The sequence below is a fragment of the Rhinichthys klamathensis genome, unplaced genomic scaffold, assembly GCF_029890125.1.
Source record: "Rhinichthys klamathensis goyatoka isolate OS25496 unplaced genomic scaffold, OSU_Roscu_1.1 h1tg000119l_1, whole genome shotgun sequence".
Classification (NCBI taxonomy): Eukaryota; Metazoa; Chordata; class Actinopteri; order Cypriniformes; family Leuciscidae; genus Rhinichthys; species Rhinichthys klamathensis.
The window spans coordinates 750,690-770,765 of NW_026606656.1; the positions used below are offsets into that span (position 1 = coordinate 750,690).

At 42.6% G+C, this 20,076-nt stretch overlaps 1 pseudogene; it reads left to right on the forward strand.

The window, feature by feature from the left end:
• LOC130088393 (uncharacterized) overlaps nt 1-20,076 on the forward strand; it is a 539,769-nt pseudogene that overhangs the window by 397,184 nt on the left and 122,509 nt on the right.

Sequence of the window (20,076 nt, forward strand, 5' to 3'; positions counted from 1 at the left end):
ATGTCCTGCTTTGTAACAAAGAAAACACAGATGATTTGCTCTGCAGTGAAAATTGGTGGTGTGGCAAACATCTCCACACACCTCACACGGTAGGGTAGGCCTCCCTCTGTTTCTCTGTGACCTATACGCATGCCGCTCTGTGCCAGCCTGACGATTTGACTGCCCATGCTCCAAGACACGTTCCAACATTGCCAAGATTCGCTCCATGGCTTCAACAGGTTCTTTAGGCTGAGCTTGACATACAACGGAGTCAGGTTTAACAGTTTTGTGAACCTTTGATTCATGAGGCTGGACAGCAACCTCCTGTTTCAAAAGAGTAATGGCAGGGGGCGCTCTAGAAACAGAGCCACATCGTCTCTCTCTGCCATACTCCTCCAATCGTGCGTGTACATCAGCCGCAGTCCATTGCTCCACAGGTCTGCATTTAAATATAAGGGAAAGCTCAGTGTCAGGACAATGTCTGATAAACATTACAGTGAGCTCTTGGGATAGATTGTCAATCTTCTTGTCCTGTCTCTTTAAACAGTCCTCAGCCATATCCATGGCCCTATTGACGGTATTAACCCATAAAATGGTTATACATTTATCCCAATATGATTTACTCATGGAGCACTCACTCACCGCAGCCATTCACTCTCTTGGCTGGCGCGAATCTAATTGACCCTACCGGAACCAGTTCATCCTACTACCAGCTCTGGGCGGAGAGTGTGATTTAAAGGGGCCATACATGAAAATAAATGTAGCAAGTGGAAACACATATTTGACCCGTTACACTAGTTAGTAACCAGGGGTCAGTGGAGACTACTGGATGTTCGTGCATCGCTGGTTTGGTAAGGTCTTGTAGCCACGCAGTGCCGGCGGCCCCCCCAAATTGAATTATGATATAATTTACAAAATAATATCAGTTTAATTTAACTCACATTTCAGTGAAGTAATAAAAATATATGTCTACAAACTGCCCATTAGCTGAAAATATAATAAAGCCAACATAAAACCACAGTGTGGCGCTGTGAGGGAACCCCCCCCCCCCCAATCACGCACGTTAAGGTTAATACATGAATGAAATGACTTTCAGTTGGCGCGAGATTCCTGGCTGCATTCAAAACAAAGCAAACAGATGAAAACTCTCCAAAAATGGACATTAGAAAATAGTTCAAAACCACGTACAGTTTCTCCTTCCATGTCGATTAACGATAAAGGTAACTACATGATGCTTTTTTAATAGTAGGCTACTGTAAACGCTTAGAGCAAACCAGAATAAAGATGTGTAGTAGCTTTTTTTCTCTCCTGCGCCAGTGAGATAGCAGTTAAACTATATACTGTCAGTGAGAGACGGTGTGCATGTTCGTTAGCTTTGTTTATAATAAAGCTGTGGTCAGAGTCGGTCTTGCAATTTTTTGTATAGGCCTATTTAACCCTTATTTAATCAAATTTGCACGTCTTGCAACCAAGCGGCAACCTCCCCGTCTATCTCTTGAAACCAACACGGAAGTGAAATAAACTGCAGTTCATCGAGTGGCCGCTTGAGGCTGACTGCAAAAGCCTGTCAAATCTGTATCTCCCCCATGTTAAAATGCCTCACTTTACAGCAGAAAAAAACATGTTTACAGCCTGGTGGCAAATAGTTGTTTTGGTCTATATCGCTCATTTTGCCCTTTATGACGACTGTGAGGGGGGTGAATTTTTTTTACAACTCATCCATTGAAATTATATTAAGCCTTAAAGTTCTGCATAATTAAGGGCGTGGCCTCTTGAGTGACAGGTGGATTGCCGCTGCTTTCACTGCTAGTCGTTTGTCTGCTGTGTGTTAGCGTCACCCTCAGCTGTGTTTGTGCTTTTTTCGGGATTATTTCATACAATTTAATACACGTATTATACCTTCGCCCATGCACGCCGTTGGATTCCGTCGTTGTCGAGGATGGAGAGAACAACCAGCGCTGTATTTCCAGTTGTTTTCCTTGCATGCACTAATCTGGATGTCTGACAATTTCATTGCTTTTTTGAGTTTAGATTTAAAAACGTCTGTAGATATAGAGACCACACTCATTATGCGGTACTGTTGCTCTCACGGAACAGATATGCTTATTTAACTTTGTAGTGTAAAATAAAAAGTACCGTCAGATGAAATCCTGCTGGTGTCAGAGCTTTCTCTTCGTCCATGCACACTTAAATGAGCGCGGATTTCTAGTGCATTTACTTGAACTTCTGAGGTAAAATCTTTAATTGCTGGTTTAAAAGCTGGTTTAACCCATCTGAGATATTGAGAGGCGGCCCAAATCAGATGATATCAGACTGAATAAAGCTCTTTTACGAACTTGAACTTGACGTGCGATGCCATGCTGACTGACATGCATGTGTATGAATCACTGTCACACGCACAAGCTCAGAGCAATACTGTAAGTAACTGTCTGCATGATAATACATTTTTAACTAGCAGAATAATAATGCATCACGACGATACACATAGTTGACTGCTTGTATGTTGTGAGAAATGTGTGTGATCTGTGTTATGTACTGTTGAATAGCCTACATGCTCTTAACTAATTTCCCCTTTTGGGATTAATAAAGTTGAAAAAACAGTAAAGTAAATAGTCTCACTTTTAGTTACGTCATTTAACTATTATAATATTTCGAAAGGCAAAAAAATGAACTTTAACTATTGGCTTTAATTCTTCAATCAGCTGTCACTTTAGCGCGAGGCCAGTAGCATATAGCATTAGCACCTCTGCTCCACCCACGACCCGCCTCTTTGCCCATTTTCTGTTATCCGGTAGTGACGAGAGGTGACGCGCTGCCAAGATGGCGACGGCCGGCCCCGCCCACTTTAGGCTTCAAAAACGCTCTTCAGAAACCTACGGGTGACGTCACGGACACTACGTCCATATTTTTTTACAGTCTATGCTTGCAACGTGTAATGGTTTATATGTTTATTGTATGGGTTGCATCACTTCATTGTAATAGCTTTACAGAAAAGGCAGTAGCAATAATAAATATAGGATATCGGATACCCGAAAAAAAGTCCCCATACCTATGTGCCCACCCATTGAAAATAAATGCCCCCCTGCTGAGCGCAGTCTGGGGCCGGCTCTGTAGCCACGCAGCCTCTATATTATGGAAGGTAAGACTATCACATACATTATTAGTATTTATTATTATGATAATATCTTGCAACGTTTGTGTTGTTAACATAAGAATGTTATGAATGTATATATTTAAGTTTATTAACATGTGTTTGTGACATCTGACAGCTGATGACCATCGGCAGGCTAAGTATCTTGTCAAATCTCTTAATTGTACATTGGAGTAAGGTAAGTGAATGGAGTCCAGGTAAGTACAGTGCATGCATAATTATTATGCAATTTGATTTTTCTGATGGCACATTTGACCAATTCCAAACCACATCAATCTTAAATACTATTAATTGTGTATTTTAGATGTGCATAATTATTAATCAGGTTTTCTTAATGCACGTTTGAATGAAAGGCGTTTTTTACTTCCAGTCTTTATGAACAATTTTATGTCACTTAAAAATAATTAAATAAAAAATGAATGCTAATTATTAAGATTGATCTGGTTTGGAATTGGTAAAATATGCTAGGAAAAAAAATATGCATGCACTGAATATGCAAATGTAAAGGTAAATTTGGTAGGCTAACCATGTACATTTTCAACTACATGTCAACTAACTCTCATCAGAGTATTAGTAGACTGTAGTAGACTGTCAGGTTATAATGTGGGTTCGGGTTTGGAGAACAAGTTGACTTGTAGTTGCCAAGTTACTTATAGTCAGTAGAATATCTGTTGGGGAACCAAAAAATAAGATATTATAATACATAATTAGCAGACATTAAGCCAACTAATACTCTAATGAGAGTTAATTGACATGCAGCTGCAAAGTTACTTATAGTTAGTCGAATGTATAAAGTGGACTATCAAAATAAAGTGGTACCATATGTTATTATGACTCCTTTATCTATTAGCATACAGTATCAGCTTTGATTTTGGTATATAATCAGTGTAAACAGGCTATTGCAACATGACAAAAACACCAAGAATGCTTTACTTTTAGTTAATTTCTTTATTTTGCCTTGTAGCTTGAACATACCAAGACATAAGACCAAATATAGAAAATGATATAACTCACAACACTAAAATTGACACACTCCTATTTAGTGCAAAACATCAGTGTAGCTAAATGCAAATAAACTATTGCATCCAAATGAAATTTTTAACACTACAGTGCACTTCCAAAACATTCAAATGCTCAAAATCTTTAGTGTAAATGTGAAGCAACTGACCAACTTATGGCATGTAACTTGTTAAGAACAAAATGTTTAGAAATAAAAAAATCCAAAGGGTGAGATCAGACTGGTTAACCTTCTCTTAACACACTAGGTATGGGCCACAAAACATGTCTGGCTTCTTCTGGCTGCACTGCCTATGCAACTAATCATAGCTTATATACTGTAAGTCAACACATCCCAGACTCTCAAACCAGTGTAACGTTATAACTAAATGAAACTGTAACGTTACATAAACAACAATAATCCTGTAACCTGTTTGTAGACAACGGGCAGCCAGCGGCACGTAAATGATTAACGTTACGTTAATCGACCACCACAAGTTTGGCAATAAAACAAACGCTCATTCATATTTCATAAGGAAGACAATCGGAGTTAACCTCCCGTAACGTTAGGTAGCTAAAGCAATAAGCAAGCTAACGGTAGATGGTCAATGCTGAGCTAAACATGTTTACTCACCTATCAGGGTGCGTTTTCAGACGCCTGATAAAATTAGATGTAGTTGAGCCAGAATCTTTTATCGTGATACTGCATATTTTGCATTGAGCACTTCTTTTGAGCGCGTCTTGTTTGAAGTTTTTGAACCTAAAGCTAACGATGAATGGCACAGCAGCGGCCGTTGCAGTCGAACTTTTTGTTTGTTATCCTCTCATGTGTGGTCGCGCGCGCGCTGCCAGCAATAGGCCACGTACTACGTGGTTACGTAGGCAGGTTATAGGTAACGGAGGGAGGGGGATAACAGCGAGCTCATCAGACGTTTCCTAAAAATAAACATTGTTCACGAGTCCCGCAGCTCGAGTCCGAGTCGAGTCTGAAGTCTTTCGAGGACGAGTCTCAAGTCGAGTCTGAAGTCACTGTGTGTGGGACTTAAGTCGCACTCGAGTCCGAGTCTCAAACTCGAGTCCCCATCTCTGCGATGCGCCTAGTGTTGGTGGTGTCTTCTTCAGAGAGTTGCATGCCTCTCTTTGTGAATGCTGGAAGGACAAGTTTCACCTTCCTTTCATAGAGGAGATCGGTTATAGTGAAGCCTCTGTCTGCCATTACTTCATCGCCTGGACGAAGGTATTCCAGGAACCCTGAATTTGCAGTTATGAATTTATCACTGCATCTTCCTCCATACGCTGGTGAGATGAACATGATCAGTCCACATGGTGCAATGGAGACCAGATATTTGATGGTGTTCTGGCCGTAGTAATGGCTGTAGAACTCACCTCTCGAGTCAATGTTGCGTGGCTTTTGAAGGGGTGTCTCTGAACAGTCGATCACACATGTTGTTTTTGGAAATTGCTCTCTAAAACACTGAGGCATTGTCTCCCTGGGAAGCCATGGTATGTAACACCTCATCTTCTCCTCCATGATGTCAAGCCAACACGAAATCACCTTGCTTAGAATGGACTGAGAAACACAAAACCTTTCAGCAAGATCACCCTGCAATAAATTAAGACGCAGCTTCATCAGAGTCATCAAGAGCTGATCCCAAGTATGTAGCTGAAAGCTGTTGGTGTATGAACTGGTAAGGTGCTCGGTAACTGAATGGAATGCATCCAATGTCAACCCTGTTTAGAGCTGACAAAGGTGGTCGTTTCTCAGCAGAGTTATGTACAATGGCGCAGGCTCAACACATTGTGTTCCAATTTCAGATGTAGGTGGCTTCAGGTTGAGTTGAGATATTGTAGTGTAGTTGTGGTCAGAGACAGATGGATCCTCCCATTGTGTTTCTGCATCACAGGTCTGGGGCATGTGGCTGAGATCCTCCTCACAGTTGTCCACTGCATCACTGACGCTCATCGATGCATCTATGGAAATAATATATAACCATAAACATTTTTACATTAGTACTTAAAATAGATCATGATAATTTATTTATGATGGCACTCATACTTAGAATAGTGTGAAAAAGAGAGATGCATTAAAAACGAGACAGTATACACACAATCTCCTAACTCACCGTAGGTCAATATCAATATCTAAATGAGAATGAGCTAACGTTAGCTGGCCTCCTTAAAGGAATAATGTGAGCTATTGCAAGACTGTACCATACTATATTGTAATATCATGAATATTCATTCATTCATTCATTCATTCATTCATTCATTCTTTATTTCAGACCCTTATGTCCATACCACAAAGTAAACGAAATATGATATATAGGTGGGCTATGGTAATCATGCAAGATTCATTGTATTTTGTTAACGACTCGTTACTGATCTTAAATGTATTGATAGAACGGACTTCACGAATCAACGTTAGGTAACACATAGCTAACAAGTTAACAGTTAACGTTAGGTAAGTTAAGTTAGCTTACCTGAATCTGACAACTTGTTCAGCACTCGGCAGGACTTCTTTACCGGAACATCGTAGCCGAGCCATTTCTCGGGGTAAGGGTGTTCGTCAGTCGGCTTCCCGTCCACAAAATGGTAAGAACACACATAAGCGCGCTTGGGTGGGCACTTCAAGTTTAGCGCCTTCCGCCATTGCCTCAGGTGCTCCTCATCTTTAGGTGGTGGGTGTAAATCGTAGAGTGCACCACAACACTCCGATCGCTTTACATTATGGTCGTAACAGCGTTGGTTCAATTGTTCTCTCCTTTTGATCCAATTATTATGACAGCCCCTAACTGAGCATATAAGACTCGACATATTTCACAGTTACAGCTATAGAATTACTGTTGGCGCAGCCATTTTCGTGAATTATAACCGGTTATCTTAGTAAATTATATGGAGGAAAAACACACAGACATCACTCAGCATTCTGTTGGACCGGAACATCTTTTTTATTAGCATATACCCATTTATGGATAGCAGATCACATACACGTGACACACGTGAGCAGTATGAGGGCACACATTAGAAACTTTAACACCCCCACTTGTTCTCATACCGTGTAGATTACCATTATAACAACATAACACATAAACAGTCTTGTATTTCTCTTGTGCTGCATTTATACGCCAAACATAAAACTTTTGAACTTTTCAAGTTTAAACTTTGTCACTGATTTAGTCATAACATCAGCCACCATTTCTTCAGTGGGGCAATACTCAATTGTCACTTTACCATCACTGAGTGCTGATCGATAGGGCTGGGTATCGTAACAAAATGTTCGATACCGATACCGATACCTTGACTTCGATACCGGTTCCTGAACGATAATTTTTTCGATACCAATTTTAACAATATAATATTACCTATTTTTTTTTTTTTTAGTTTGTTGACTTTTTTTACACTCATATTTTGAGTATGTAAAAAAGCACCCATGCTAAAGTTTTCTATGTTTCCTAATCATTTAACAACATGTATTATTTACTTCAATGAGCTCATTGTTACTGCCTTAACTTGAAACTGAATGAAAATTAATTGAAATGCATTACACTGTCACCTCTGATAACAGATCACTCTAAATTGTAATTTAGACGCATGCATTTTCTGTAAAGCTGCTTTGAAACGATATGTATTGTGAAAAATGCTATATAAATAAATGTGAATTAAATTAAATATAGGCTACTGGGGGGCGGAAAATAGCCTATGCCTCGCGCTTAGCACGTGAAGCTTGCCGCAAAGCACTGGCGAAAGTAGCCTTATGGATGTGGAAACAATAGCAAGGAGATATTTTAATTGTTTATTAATGAACAAGTGTTTGCGAATTGAATTATTTGTGCGAGTAGATTACATACATAGTCAATGCAAAGACGCGAATAGACGCATCATTCGCGCCAGGCGTCTCGAATGACGCGAATTGGGCGACGTGTTTGCCGCGAACGTCTTCCGCGCAAGTTGAAAAATTTGAACTCGAGCGGAAGATTCAAGCGTCTAACTAGACGCGATAGACGCGTATTTGATGCTCTATTCGCATTCGGTGTGAACACACCATAAGTGTCTTATCAGATTTACCGTGTTACTGGTCTTGGCGGCAATTATCTTGTCGAAAATATTGCATCGCGTGCTTTCTGGCATCGAGTCTGGCACATAGGTACACTTTGGATCATTTCCACATATTTTCTATCTATCTGGGTTGGGACGCTTACACACACTACAGACTCACGTGTGACGAGCCGCGTCTCTGGGCAGCCGCGCTAGTGTTTTTCCGCCACAGCCAATCATGCTGCATGCTTATTGTTTCACTGACGTTGACAAGATTAACCACTTAGGTACCGAAATTTGGTACCGAAAAACAAGACATGTTTCGATACTCGGTAGTATCGAGGCAATTCGGTCGGTACCTAAAAAGTACCGAACTCGGTACCCAGCCCTACTTATGTGATCGCCTTTTGACTTTTTTTACATCTAAGGTTGAAAATGTACATCAGCAATTACTTACTGGTACTCTCCATAATGACTCCTGTCAGCCTATCACTCACGTACCTCTCCACTCTGCTTTCTCTACCTTTACACTACCAACTACTTCAGAGATTGTGGGTCTGATAGGTAAATCTAAATCTTCGACTTGTCAGTTAGACCCTCTACCAACTCCTTTAGTGAAAGCTTGTTTACCAGCCCTTTTGCCATTGATTACTAAAATTGTTCACGCTTCACTTGGTTCTGGTTTTGTATCTCCATCTCTTAAATCTTCTATTATTACACCCATACTTAAGAAACCAGGGTGTGATCCTTTTAATTTTGACAATTTTCGTCCCATTTCAAATTTACCATTTATCTCTAAGGTAGTGGAAAAGTGTATTGCAATTCAAATTCATGAACATCTCTCCAATAATAACTTGTATTAACAATTCCAATCTGGATTTCGTCCACACCACAGCACTGAGACTGCTCTTTTCAGAATAACTAATGATCTACTGTTGGCAGCTGACTCTGGGCTTTTAACCATTCTTGTCCTTCTAGACTTGAGCGCTGCCTTTGATACTGTCTCACACCAGATACTTCTTGACAGGTTAGCTTCCATTGGTATTACTGGCACTGCTCTGTCTTGGTTTAGGTCACATCTCTCTGGACGCAGTCAGCATATTCATTTAAAAGGTTTTAGTTCTAGAATATCGACAGTCACCACTGGTGTTCCCTACAAAAACGGGTATAACTACTTCCGGTCGTCAGCTACTGAGGTAAACACATCACAGTAATGGCGACATTTATAGCCGGTGTTTACAGGAGCTACCCATTCTATCCATTTCAGATGTATACCGTATTGCCAAACAAACGTCCAGAGCCCTGAGTACTCTGTTAGATAAAGGATTTAAGTTTTACGCCTCCTCATTTACTCATGATTATGAAGGTATGTAAGACAGTGGTGTGCCTCCTTACCCCATAGTTAATTTCCCCCGACACAGAACAGATCGGCACACAACAAAAACTGCTATTCGGATGTTCTCGTTTCTGATACTTCAGCATTCGTGACATTTTAATTAAAACAGAAATAAGAATTGTATTATAAAAAAGCGAATATTAAAGAATTAGTTCACCTCAAAATGAAAATTTCCTGATAATTTACTCACCCCAATGCCATCCAAGATGTTCATGTCTTTCTTTCTTCAGTGGAAAATAAATTAAGTTTTTTGAGGAAAACATTTCAGGATTTTTCTCCACACGAATGGACTTCATGCGCAACCAACATGTTGAAGTCCAAATCAGTGCAGTTTCAAAAGGCTTTGAAGTGCTTAAAAGGCTCTGCACGATCCCAGTTGAGGAATGGGGTATTATCTAGCGAAACGATCGTTCATTTTCAAAAAAAAAAAAAAGACTTTTTACGTCTTGTGCCGTCTGCGACGCGCCAGGCATTACGACATCGCGGTGGAAACGTCACGCATCACGTCATCTATCATCTATTTTTTAGGTTTATTTTTATTTTTCGCTAGGTAATACCCTATTCCTCAGCTGGGAATGTGCACAGCCCTTTGAAGCACTTCAAAACCCTTTTAAACTGCATTGATTTGGACTTAAACATGTTGTTTGAAGTCCATTGTGTGGAGAAAAATCCTGAAATGTTTTGATGCGTCAACGACGCTTTGGGAACGCCCCCAGCGTGAATGCGTCTGAGCATCAATGTCAACTAGTCCAATGGAAAGAATGAGCGTCACGGGCGGGTGACGCCATGACCAGGAAGGGATAAAAGCACATCCAGTGCAAACCGGCATTAGCTTCGAAAATTGCCGAAGCAAGCCGATCACAGGGATGCAGGAAGTATGGCAGGGTGACGCATCGTCTCGTTCCCTTTCTCAGGGAACTATGGTTACAGTCGTAACCTGAGACGTTCCCTTTCGAGGGAACTCGCGATGCGTCAACGACGCTTTGGGAACGAGAATACCCAAAACGCCAGAATTCCAAGTACCTGAGTGTCGGTCTGTTGTAACTAAGCACTAAGCACCTGAGAACCTGGGGCAGCATCCAGTTCCAAGCTGTAAAAACCTCACGAAAGTGAGCGGTGAGGACCAGCCCGCCGCATCACAAACGTCTTGGAGAGAACTCCAGATAATAAAGCTTAGAAGCCATACTCCTAGTGGAATGAGTCCTGACCACCAAATGGTTGGCCAGATGACTCACAAGCAAGAAGAATAGTCTCGACTATCTATTTGCTCAATAGGTTGGAATTCTCGACAGAGAAGTCTGATGAACATAAGTGTCCAGTGCTCGCACTGGGCACAAGAGGTTCAGCTCTTCCTGGTCCGATAAACAGGGGAGGACAGAAACCTGCAGCACAATAGGCCTCAGAATAATGGTAGGCACCTTAGGACCATAACCATGTTTGGGGTAAGACCGAAAAGGCCTGAAGGTCTCGACTCTTAGAGGGATGAAATAGCTAGCAGAAAATAGTCTTAAAAGAAAGGAACTTCTCTGAGACCAAATCTAAGGGCTCAAAGGGAGCCCCAGATAGGCCTTCTAGAACTATTGCAAGGTCCTAAGCCGGCACCCTAGTGCAAGTTGCAGGCCTCAGCCTCAAAGTGCCACGAAGGAAACGAGTGATCAGGGGGTCTCGACCCAAAAATTTACTACCCACCAGGGCGTGGAAAGCCGCAATGGCCGCCACGTATACCTTAAGTGGGGAAGGACATAGACCTGATACAAAGCGTTCTTGCAGAAACTCGAATACTGTGTTTACTGAACAGTTAACCGGATCCCACTGACGCTGGTAACACCAAGAAGTGAAAAACTCTCGAAATAGTGAATATAGTTTCCTCGTAGCGGGAGCTCTGGAGCTTAGAATGGTCTCAACAACCTCGGTTGAGAGACCACTCTCTATGAGTTGGGCCCCCTCAGAGGCCAAACCCACAGTTTCCAAATCCCCTGCCGGGGGTGCAATATTGCATCCCCTGCCTGAGACAGAAGGTCTCTCCTGATCGGGACCTCCAAGGGAGGTCCGTCAAGGAGAAAAATTAGGTCCGCAAACCAAATTCAGCTCGGCCAGGGTGGTGCTACTAAATAGGCTTATTCCATCCTGGCGGATTCACTCCAGAACTCCTGGAAGCAGAGCAACAGGGGGAAATGCGTACAGACGTAGCCTCGGCCACGTCTGCACCATAGAATCCAGCCCCGAGGGGACTGGTTGAGTGAGGGATAACCAGAGTGGACAGTGCGTCGTATGCTGAGACGAGAACAAATCCACTTCTGCCTGGCCGCAAAACTCCCATATTTGCTCCACCGCCTCAGGGTGGAGTCCCCTGGCCTCAGCCCCTGCCTCGACAGGGTGTCTGCTCCAATATTCTGGCCCCCCCCTGGAATATACACTGCCCTCAGACAGCGTAATTTCCTGAGGGACCAAAATAAGAGGCCACCAACGTGTTGTCTGTGGGTCAAGAACCAGACTTTCCTCCATATAACCAAGGCGCGGGGATACTGCCGCGTGATCTTAATCGTACGGAGTGGGTTTCCCCTCAGGGAGAACCCTCTGGTCCTGAGCCACCACTGTAAAGGTCTCACGTACAGCAGGTCAAAGGGTATCACATTGGACGCTGCTGCCCTGAGGCCTAACAGTCACTGTTCCAGAACAACACATGATGGCCCCTCAGGTCTGGGAGGAGATGTCTCAACGCATTGAAGACGACCATCATCTCTAGGCAATTCATGTGCCAAGAGAGATGATGACTCCTCCACAAGCCCTGAGCTGAGCGGCCTTCCAATACCGCTCCCCAGCCGGTGAGGGAAGCATCTGTCGAGATCACAACTCGATGGCAAAGAGCTCGCAACACCGGACCCTGGGTAAAGAACCAGTGTTTCCTCCATATAACCAAGGTGCGGAGACACCGCCGCGTGATCTTGATCATACGAAGTGGGTTTCCCCTCGGGGAGAACCCTCTGGTCCTGAGCCACCACTGTAAAGGTCTCATGTACAGCAGGCCAAAAGGTATCCCGTTGGACGCTGCTGCTACAAGACCCAACAGTCTCTCGAACTGTTTTACAGTGCGTGACTGGCCTAGCCTCAGCTCTTTTGTGGCTGTTAGGATAGCAGCTACACGAACGGGCGACAGAGTGGCCCGCATCGTCACTGAATCCCATACCACACCAAGGAAAGTGGTTCTCTGTACTGGAGAAAGCACACTCTTCTTGGCATTGAGCCTCAACCCCAACATCTGCATATGAGCGAGAACGACACCTCGGTGCCGAACCGCTAACTGTTCTGATTCCGCTAGAATCAGCCAGCCATCTATGCAATTCAGAATGCGTATGCACTGCAGCCTGGCGGGGCCAGAGCTGCGTCTACACGCTTCGTGAATGTGCGGGGTGATAGATCTAGACCGAAAGGAAGTGCCTGATACTGGTGTTCTTTGCCCCAAAGAAAACCTCAGGAACCTCCTGTGCTGAGGGAGGATGGAGATATGGAAGTATGCGTCTTTTAGATCTATCGTGACAAACCAGTCCTCGGATCTGATTTGAGTCACGATCTGTTTGACTGTCAGCATCTTTTGAGTTCCATCACCAAAACACTCCAACAGACGAAGATCTAGTATGTGACGCAGCTCTCCATCCTTTTTTGGAACAATGAGATAACGACTGTAAAGACCCGACGCAATGTCGGGTTAGTACACCTGCTCTATAGCTTTCTTTGCTAACAGGGCCTTTACCTCTTGCTCCATTACCAGAGCCTGCTCGGAATGCACTAGCGTGAGCAACACCCCGTTGTAGCCTGGAGGACGAGAACCAAATCTGCCTCTTACTACTAACTGCAGGACCCATAGAGATATATTTGGCAGTAGCTTCCGCGCTGCCAGAAAATCTACCAAGGGAACCAGCCCCTCGAGGCTGGCCTCTGGTGTAATAAAGACAGCCAGTTCGGGGACCTGAAGCATACTGGCAGGAACCACCCGAACTGACTGTTTTCGAACCCCCCTCAGAGGGCGCGAGTCCGACGCAATGTCGAGTTGACGCTGCGCCAGAAGCTCGCTGGAGACCACTGCGCCCCGAAGGGTGCCACCAAGGGTGGCGGAGTTGGCAGAACGGTCCCCTGAGGGCACCGAGATGGAAAGGGCACCGTATAATGAGGTGTACACCATTCCACCCCGGTTGGGGCTGCCCTCACCGGTCTGACGCCAGTGGCGCCAAGACCTTTTCTTTTGAGCCGAAGCTTTCTCAGCGTGAAGAACGGTCCTCGGATCCGGCTTCAGCTTTGAAGGCTTTGGCTGTTGTGTTGCGTATGAGAAACTAGACGGCTGGAGCTGCTCACGCCCAGCAGCCCCAGGGGGTTGGACAAAGCGAGGGAGAGATTCTCTTGCATATTTCTCCATGATTTCCATCAAAATGAGCCAGAGGTGTCTCACAGTGACCACAAGGGCTGTCCATTGACCGCCCAATTGCTCAGGCGGTCTCCTTAGTATCCCTGAGAGATAAATCTGTGGCCCGACGAAGTTTTTCAAACCCCATCGGGCCAAACTCCCTCACTTCTGTCCAAATACCCCAGCAGGTCAGCCTGATATGCTTGTAGCACTGCTATTGTGTGCAAGCAGGCTCCTGCTAGACCCACTGCCGTAAATGATTTTCCCACTAGATTAAAAATAGTTTCTTTAGTGAGAGAAACCGACACCTTCAGGGACGATACTGAACCGGGAGACAGATAGCTGCAAGCGTCTGTTCTACCCGGGGTATTGCCCCATAGCCATACTCTCTTAACCCCCTAATATCTGAATATACATGAACTTGGGGACTAAAAGTCAAAATGGGTAAGGCTTTTTCCATGATCTAGACAGCTCGCTGTGCAGATCGGGAAAAAATGGAAGGCCCCGTGATGGAGGTGAAAAACTGAGGGAAGGAAGCTCATTTAATTTATTTTTAAGACGAGCGCCCCCTTATTTCTGCTGGCCATTAAACATTTAATTTATTTACAGCCTTAGTAAACACCTCCACCAGCTTTTCATTTTATTTATTTATGTTTTTATATTTTATATACAGGTCCTTCTAAAAAAATTAGCATATTGTGATTAAGTTCATTATTTTCCATAATGTAATGATAAAAATTAAACTTTCATATATTTTAGATTCATTGCACACCAACTGAAATATTTCAGGTCTTTTATTGTTTTAATACTGATGATTTTGGCATACAGCTCATGAAAACCCCAAATTCCTGTCTCAAAACATTAGCATATCATGAAAAGGGTCTCTAAACGAGCTATTACCTAATCATCTGAATCAACTAATTAACTCTAAACACTTGCAAAAGATTCCTGAGGCTTTTAAAATTCCCAGCCTGTTTCATTACTCAAAACCGCAATCATGGGTAAGACTGCCGAACTGACTGCTGTCCAGAAGGTCATCATTGACACCCTCAAGCAAGAGGGTAAGACAGAAAGAAATTTCTGAACAAATAGGCTCTTCCCAGAGTGCTGTATCAAGGCACCTCAGTGGGAAGTCTGTGGGAAGGAAAAAGTGTGGCAAAAAACGCTGCACAATGAGAAGAGGTGACCGGACCCTGAGGAAGATTGTGGAGAAGGACCGATTCCAGACCTTGGGGGACCTGCGGAAGCAGTGGACTGAGTCTGGAGTAGAAACATCCAGAGCCACCGTGCACAGGCGTGTGCAGGAAATGGGCTACAGGTGCCGCATTCCCCAGGTCAAGCCACTTTGAACCAGAAACAGCGGCAGAAGCGCCTGACCTGGGCTACAGAGAAGCAGCACTGGACTGTTGCTCAGTTTTGCATGTCATTCGGAAATCAAGGTGCCAGAGTCTGGAGGAAGACTGGGGAGAAGGAAATGCCAAAATGCCTGAAGTCCAGTGTCAAGTACCCACAGTCAGTGATGGTCTGGGGTGCCATGTCAGCTGCTGGTGTTGGTGCACTGTGTTTTATCAAGGGCAGGGTCAATGCAGCTAGCTATCAGGAGATTTTGGAGCACTTCAGGCTTCCATCTGCTGAAAAGCTTTATGGAGATGAAGATTTCATTTTTCAGCACGACCTGGCACCTGCTCACAGTGCCAAAACCACTGGTAAATGGTTTACTGACCATGGTATTACTGTGCTCAATTGGCCTGCCAACTCTCCTGACCTGAACCCCCATAGAGAATCTGAGGGATATTGTGAAGAGAAAGTTGAGAGACGCAAGACCCAACACTCTGGATGAGCTTAAGGCCGCTATCGAAGCATCCTGGGCCTCCATAACACCTCAGCAGTGCCACAGGTTGATTGCCTCCATGCCACGCCGCATTGAAGCAGTCATTTCTGCAAAAGGATTCCCGACCAAGTATTGACTATTGAGTGGATAACTGAACATAATTATTTGAAGGTTGACTTTTTTTTTTGTATTAAAAACACTTCTTTTATTGGTCGGATGAAATATGCTAATTTTTTGAGACAGGAATTTTGGGTTTTCATGAGCTATATGCCAAAATCATCAGTATTAAAACAATAAAAGACCTGAAATAGTTCAGTTGGTGTGCAATGAATCTAAAATATATGAAAGTTTAATTTGTAAAATTACATTATGGAAAATAATGAACTTTATCACAATATGCTAATTTTTTTAGAAGGACCTGTATAATATATAAACTATTATATATATATATATATATATATATATATATATATATATATATATATATATATATATTTCTCATACGCTAGGGAAAGAGATGGCAAATCCACTTCCCCCATGATTGTGTCACTTTCAATGCCCAGCACATCTACCTCCTCGGAGGTAGAGCACTGAAGCATTGGTCTCTCTTTCCAGAGAGAGACGCGGGCTTCCAAGACCGGAGAGAGAGCACTGGATCGCTCGGGAAAGGGAGGAGATAAGATCCGCGGACCCGTCTCCAACCCCTCCGAAAGATCCTTTTGCGATCCCCAGGAATGCATTCTCCGTGCTGCCTCGGCAACAGCGGGTCCTGCACCCTGAGGATCGCGAGCCTGACCACTCTCGTCAAAGAGTGACAGGCGAGAGCAGAGCATGCGAAGCAGAAGCATCTCACAATGACCGCATGCTCCACTCCCAAACAAACGACACAAAGCTTGTGTGTGTCCCCACCCGTTAAATAACGCGGGCAGGGAGAATCACACTGTTTGTACATTTGTTTCGCCATAACTCTTTCCAAATATATGCAACAGACAACAATAAATAGACAGAGTACAGATCGCTTGCTGAGGCACAGAAGCTAATGCCGGTTTGCACCGGATCGGATGTGCTTTTATCCCTTCCTGGTCATGACGTCACCCGCCCGTGACGCTCATTCTTTCCTTTGGACTAGTTGACATTGATGCTCAGACGCATTCACGCTGGGGGCGTTCCCAAAGCGTCGTTGACGCATCGCGAGTTCCCTCGAAAGGGAACCCCTATTCTCATCCTCATCTGAACCGTGCTGAGAAGTGTTGTTTAAGCTGAATATGCTTTATTTTTAGTAAATCCATTAACTATCCTGCAAATAGCCAGTTGCCTAATTATATTTTCTGTATTGTAAGTTAGGTGGTAAGTTCCGTGTAAACTGGCATTATATGATATGCCATAGGAATTAGTGAACTACGGTGTACATTTTAGGACATCCTCAGACATCAGACATATGAAAACAAGGCATCATGCCTCAGACTAAAAGGCTTCAGTCATTGGTCAAAACGGTATCTCGCCTCAGACTGAAAAGCTTCAGGTCTCAGGAAAAACAATGTCAGGTGTCAGGTCTCGTACAATTAGGCATCAGACTAAACAGCCTCAGACAAAAAGGCATCGGACATAAAGGCATCGGACGAAACGACATCAGACAAAACAGCCTCAGACAAAAAGGCATCGGACGAAACGGCATCAGACAACAGCCTCAGACAAAAAGGCATCGGACATAAAGGCATCGGACGAAACGACATCAGACAAAACAGCCTCAGACAAAAAGGCATCGGACGAAACGGCCTCAGACAAAGAGGCATCAGACTAAAAGGCATCAGACAAAACAGCCTCAGACAAAGAGGCATCAGACTAAAAGGCATCGGGCGAAACGGACTCAGGTGGAGTTTAGAGGTTCGCATTGCCCCGCCCCATGTGACGTCACGTCGTTATTTTTCGACATAATATCTGTTATTTCGATATAATATCTTGCTATTTATAATGGTTTTCTATGGGAGGAAAATGCTAAACGTTTAATTAAATGCATTGCGTTCATATTCTGGGCTCATCTGATTTTTTTGTAGTAGCCTTTATTATGATTTTAGTATCATAATGATTAATACATGCACGCACAATTATCTGTGAACTGGATAAATGTTGCAGATATGTTTTACTATGCATACTATATTATGCATAACTAGCTATAGCTTGTATGTTGGCAAACTATCGATAGTTTTCACGATCGTGAAGTTGAAGCATTCTTTCGAGCTTTTAGACTGAAATCTCATTCTAATTTTTAATCTAACTGTATTACTAATCGTTGTTAAATTAAATGATTTTGCCTGGTTCTGTCTTAAACTATATTCGTGTGTTTCAGTCAATCAAGAATGGATACAGAGATAAGTATCCTGCATTTAACTTGGCTTGTGTGTCTATCTAAATATATTATGCTTTAATTGCTAAATGGTATACTACCGTATTTCTTTTGGGTTCGGATTCTATTAGAACAATATGGTGCCTTCACAGAGTTAAATTTGATTTAGTTCATGGTAAAAGGAGGTTTACGAAAGAAATTTGTAATGTTCAATTATGGTAGCATGGAGCGTAAGATTAATGTTATTAGTTGTTTATCTTCTGTTAGCCCAGTGATACTGTCTTAACCTCAGGTTAACAGTTAAAAGCTATCTAGAAGTCTTAAGATTATAAGGGGAGGGTTTCAGGCTAAGTGTCCTCAAATGGGTGTTGGTCTGAGTATAGTGTTCATCAGTAGTATTATTTATTTTAGTTTTTTGTTTGTTTTATTTTTTATTTTTTACAAGCATCTTAAAGGTTTGGGGAGTACAACTATACAAACTATGCAAAATGTCTAGTGAGATAAAAATTAAAATTACATCATGGAACTGCAGGGGGTTACGAAAACTTAAGAAAACTAAACAAGTCATGAACAGGATAAAGTTAATGCAGTCTAATATTGTGTTTCTTCAAGAAACACACCTGATGTATACAACGAGGATTTGAGAATCAGGAGGAAATGGAGAGGCAAGGTTTTTTCTGCATCGTTTAACTCTCAGGCTAGGGGTGTCACTATTTTGGTGCATGAGTCAATACCACTCCAGGTGAATAAGGTTATCAACGACAAATTTGGACGATACCTTATTATTCAAGGAATTATACTAAAAGAGCAAATTATCTTGGCGAACATCTATGCACCAAATATAGATGATCCCAACTTTTTTCAAAACTTTTTTTCTTTTCCAATCTTCCTGGTAAATGTGTGGTGGCGGGCGATTTTAATTGCGCATTAGATCCGGCAAAGGATAGGAGCTCTGGAGTGGTAGATTCTCACAGTCGTAGCAGGGTAACTATATATCACTTTATGAAAGAATTGAATCTAATAGATATCTGGAGGGAAGAAAATCCTGACGATTTAAAGTTTTCGTGTTACTCCACACAAGTCCTATTCAAGAATTGATTTCTTCTTGATATCTGCAGAGTTAAGGCACAAAATCAAGGAATGTACTTATGATGCTATCCTAATTTCAGATCATGCTCCCAATTCATTGGTATATCAAGACTCAAAGCTAGTTAACGATGCTAGGATTTGGCGTTGCAAACAAAAGTGGCTGACTGACCCCGGCTTTGTCTCTTTTCTGGATGAACAAATCGGGTTCTATTTTGAAACTAATACAACAGAAACTTCAGCAAGTACAAGATGTGAGGCTTTTAAGGCTTATATTAGAGGTCAAATAATTAGCATCACAAGCTCTAAAGCTAGATCGACTTTTGAAAAGGCAAAAAATTTAGAGACAAATATTACGGAAATGGAAAATGAATATTATCAAACAAGGTCAACAGAATCTCATCAAACGCTATTGCTGCTTAGAGCACAATATAATGAATTATCTGCATCAAGAGCTGTGGCCAGTCTGTTGCGACTTAAGCAATCTTTCTACGATCAGGGTGAAAAACCTGGGAAAGTTCTTGCTTGGCGTCTTAAGCAGCTACAGAGCGAAAAAGTTATAATCTCACTGCTGAGCGATCAAGGGGAACCCATTGTAGATCCAACAGAGATAAATGAAACCTTCAAGACATTTTATGAGGGTCTTTATAGTTCCGAAATGATTAATGTCAATTCTGAACTTAAAGCATTTTTAAATAGTTTACAAATACCCAAGATACATTGAAGTTGCCTTTGCCCATTTACCTGTACTCAGCTAAGTTTAAGAAACTTAAAAATATCACCAAGAATCCTATGGCTAAAAATATGATTAGCGTGTGGCAACAGGTCAAGAAATATCTCCAAGTAGCTGACTCGCTCT